We start from the raw sequence: 4,256 nt of genomic DNA, 5'->3' as shown, positions 1-4,256 counted from the left end.
TCACGTGGTCACGCTGCTTCCAGCCCAGTGGCAACGATGACCGAAATGCCAATTACTCTGAATTAGTCTCATATTTGAAGTTACACAGAGACTAGTTTATTTTATTTTATTTTATTTTATTTTAATGACAGAAGCAAAGTGCGGAGTTTTAGTTTGAACAACAACAACAAAAAAAAACATTCGGGGGGAAAAAAACCTGTTGTTGTATTATTTTATTTTATTTTATTTTTTTGCAGCCCATAGCGGTGTCTTAGGTTAAAATTAGCAGATAATGCAATGAAAACAACACAATCTATGCTATTTCAATACAACCTAGACTGCACATTAAGATTAAGGGGCTCATATGAAGTGTAATGGGTGGTCGTCAAAATATATAGTGCGTATGTGTGAGGCATTAACTCCTAAGAACCCAACAAATGCAAACACTACACTGTCGTTTGTGTTAATAATAATAATAATAATAATAATAATTTAGACAAAGTGGTTACAATTAAATAATTACATAATTTTTCACCAATGGTATTTATTTGATACAACAATATAGAGGCTATATTACTGCTTCTTTAGTTTAGTTTTCCCTCCGCGACACAGCTGCCAGTACGTCGTCGTTTTGTCTATATAATTAAATACCGTTGAAAAGGTTAGATTTTTTTTTTTTTTTACGTTGACGTCACCGTATATCGTCAACGTTATCGTATCGTTTCGATTTATTTTTAAGCGCCATTTATCACATTATAGGTCATCAGTTGTCGTGGCCGAGTGGTTAAGGCGATGGACTAGAAATCCATTGGGGTCTCCCCGCGCAGGTTCGAATCCTGCCGACAACGATTTACTTCATTTTTTTTTTCTCGCGTACCTTTTCAAACCCTATGATATGTTAGGAAATAGCACGTCCGACTCGCTCACAAAGCCGTCAGTAAAGCTCCACTCCAATGCCGGTATCTCCACTGTAATGCATTTAAAAAAAAAATAAAAAAAATAATAAAACAGCGCCCCCAAGTGATGCATTACTTTTTATAGACACGTATTGCCATGATTTGGTCAAATAAACTGAGCATCGCTGCTTTAGTGCTGCAAAAATAGGCTGGACATAATTTAAAATCCTCTTTTTGTTTTTCTGAAGTTATTACTATGGAAGCTCCAGAATTTTATTATTATATTAACTTCCTACATGAATCAGAAAACGTGACCACCACTCCGTTTTATCGCACTTGGTCTCTCATTTAGTCTTAGCTTTTAGGTAGATAGAATAAAGTGTGGGGATCGCAGCCAGTAGGTGGCAGTAATATACAACAAATGGGCGCTTCTCAACAAGTCGAGCCACAGGACCACGTTTCTCCTTGGTCACACGAAGTCACAGTCCAAATGTTGGAAATGCTTGAGCCACTTCGAGCAAAAAAAAAAAAAAAAAAAAAAAAAAAAAATAGGAAGTCAGACCTGCCTTAAACAACATGCACTTTTCGAGCAAGTTTAAACTGGCGAGTTTCAATAGTTTAAATTAAACATATGAATAAAAAAAAAGGCAAGACTTCCCATCCTAAACCCGTTAACAAATGCTGGGGTGAGCGCTGACTACTGATGTGACAATGTTAGTTTTGAAAATGACCGTGTTGACAAAAGCTGCTTGGCAAACTCTTCAGGTGCAGTCCGTGGCTGCAAAACACTGCGTGATGGGAAACTTCAAAATAAAAGCGCAGCAGTAGAAGTTCGTAGACACTTAGAAATACGTTTTACTTCTCTCTCTCACCTCCCCCCCCCCCCTTTTATTTCACGCACTCAAAATGGCCCCGTAGCCCACTTTGGAGTCAACCCACCAGTTGGTATAAATGACTGAACAGAAAGAGTTCACCCATCTCAATGCACCACGTGGATGGAGGAGCCGTCACTTAAAATTATTTCAAATATTTATTCCTGGAAAGAGTTTTTTTTTTAAAATTTTGTCCGCAGCTGTTTTAAAGTTAAGAGAGTGTAATACGTGAACGGAATAAGCCCTCCTCCTCCTCCTCCTCGTTGTTTTAATTTGAAAGGACCGTTTTGCCATTGTTTTGTTAGGTATCTGTGACACATTTGGCAGCAGCTGTGAGAGGTTGGCAGGGGTACAAAGAAACCAAATGGTGGCGACACACCGGCTATTTGCATGAAGAACGGCAAAACAGGGTCAACTACCACACACTGCGGTGTTACGGCAGTGTGTGACGGATAATTCGCGCTGGAAAATGTAGGCCTTGAATGCAACTTCTGATCCTGAGCACAGCCGTAAAAAAAGTTCATCACGGGGCAGGAGGGCGCTGGAGCTCATCGCGTCCACCTGCAGGAGGGGGGGGGGGGGGGGGGAGTGGGAAGTCTAAACCTTTGCATGCCAGATAAATGCAGGTGTTCACGCAGCTGAAACAAGTGATCTGATAAACTTTATCAGGTATCAGACACCTACACAGAGACGCCTATTATTTCCATGGGGTTCATGGTCTATCTTCATCTCTCTCCCCCCCCCCCGCAGACTGCTGCCCACTGAGGTGCCATCATTAAGAGCAGTAAACAGTAAACAGTAAACACGGACAGAAATAGATTCTGAAGTGCTCAACAGACTGATGCAAAGTTGCAGTGCACCAGTTCTGCACATTTTCAAAGGTCTCATGTATATAATTTTCCAGTGTTTTATTCGCAGTCTTGACGTCCATAAAACGATATTTTTGTTGTTTAAAGTACCCTCAACAAAAAAAAAAATCTCCCTTTCCTCTGGAGATCTACCAATAACAGGCTGTTTTGCCTCTGCGTCTTTAAGACACGTTGATATCAGACGCTCTCTTCTGATTGGCTGACTCTTTCGGAGTCAGATTGGACAGTGAGGTGTACAGAGGGTGGGCATATGACGTGAGCGTAAGTTTGTGACGTCACAAACTTACGGAAAGTTAATGTAATAAAGAAACGCCAAATATAAAACTAAAAAAATGTTCTACTGATGCCATTAAAGAGCTGCTATTTGTAACTCCAAGTAGCCTTCGGTAATGGACACAGACAATGTAATAGGGCCCTCTTTTTTTAAAATTATTTTCTTTTTGTGGTGATTCAGCATCTTTTGATGGACTTGTCAACTTCCAACAGCTGGTCGAGCGGTTCCCGGACCTGAAACTGATTGGTCTGTTCAGGAAACAATCCATGATACTAACACACCCTGATCCTGATCCTGACTCTGGTAACAGGCCCACCAGGGGTGGCCTATCAGGTCCCTGTGGGTGGTGGTAGGGTGCCAGCCATAGCCCACCCTTTAGCCCCGCCCCTGGAAACACCCACCACTCCTCGTTGTTTTCATTCTCAGTTGGAGTTATAGATAATGTCCAATGACACACACACACAAAAAAAAACATCAACAACCACGCCTGCTTTTAATGCCTACATCTCTCTCTCAAACTGGTTTAAATTCTTACGTCAAATCCAGACATATTTAAATACTCCCCTATAATCCGTCTATGAGCAACCGTGTGTCTCGACTGGCCTAAAAATATCAGTGACCATAATGATCCTTGGGGGGTTGGGGGGGGGGGTAGCATAAACAGGTCACTGGTTCACACGCTGATAATAATCTCCTAAACTGCACAAAATCTCGCCCTCACTTGCAAATCCTCAAATCATCTGAAAATGCCCAACAGAGTGTAGAGTGCTTTTTGTTGTTGTTGTTGTTGTTTTTAAAGCTGACCCTACTACTGTTGACTATTATAGCAGCACCATATGGTAAACAGTCTAGTCAGGCTTGAAAGGCCTGAGAAGGTTGTACTCCGGCCTTACACTTTCACAAAGCCTCCCAGAATTACGAGCCAGCTTATTACTGTATATTGCGCTTCATATAGTTGTATACACACAGTGCAGAAGAAAACGGGTGTCGGCACTGGAACATGTTCAGAAAGACGAACAGATGCACCGGAGCGGGACGAGATCCAGGGGACGAACCGGAATACGCTCCAGATGAGATGGCTGGAAAGAGGACAGCAACACGTGACGGGACGTCGTCTGTTTAAGGCGGCCGGCGACAAAAAAAATAAAAAATGAAGACAAGAGAGGAGCCCGATTTGAAGAGTGGAGCTCTTGAGTGCTCCAAGTCCAAATGCGGAGCAGACGGCGCACCAGACCGTGGCGAGCGCGTTGGTAAAAGATGTCGCCGGGCTGCAGCGCGCCACCCCGGGCTTCTCTTCTTCTCTTCTCTCCAACAAGGGAAATCATCAGCTTCCTCAGATCAACTGACGCCCGCCAGAGAAGCAGAG

At 42.6% G+C, this 4,256-nt stretch overlaps 1 non-coding gene across 1 annotated transcript; it reads left to right on the top strand.

The window, feature by feature from the left end:
* The first annotated feature begins 745 nt into the window (after window positions 1–745).
* On the top strand, window positions 746–827 carry trnas-aga (transfer RNA serine (anticodon AGA)). The gene has a single exon. It is a non-coding gene; the product is annotated as a tRNA-Ser (tRNA).
* The last annotated feature ends 3,429 nt before the right edge of the window (window positions 828–4,256 follow it).

This window comes from Embiotoca jacksoni, unplaced genomic scaffold, assembly GCF_022577435.1.
Source record: "Embiotoca jacksoni isolate LCO1_2020_lvr unplaced genomic scaffold, fEmbJac1.0.p SCAF_15, whole genome shotgun sequence".
NCBI classification, from domain to species: Eukaryota; Metazoa; Chordata; class Actinopteri; family Embiotocidae; genus Embiotoca; species Embiotoca jacksoni.
This window is presented reverse-complemented; position numbering and strand designations above follow the sequence as displayed.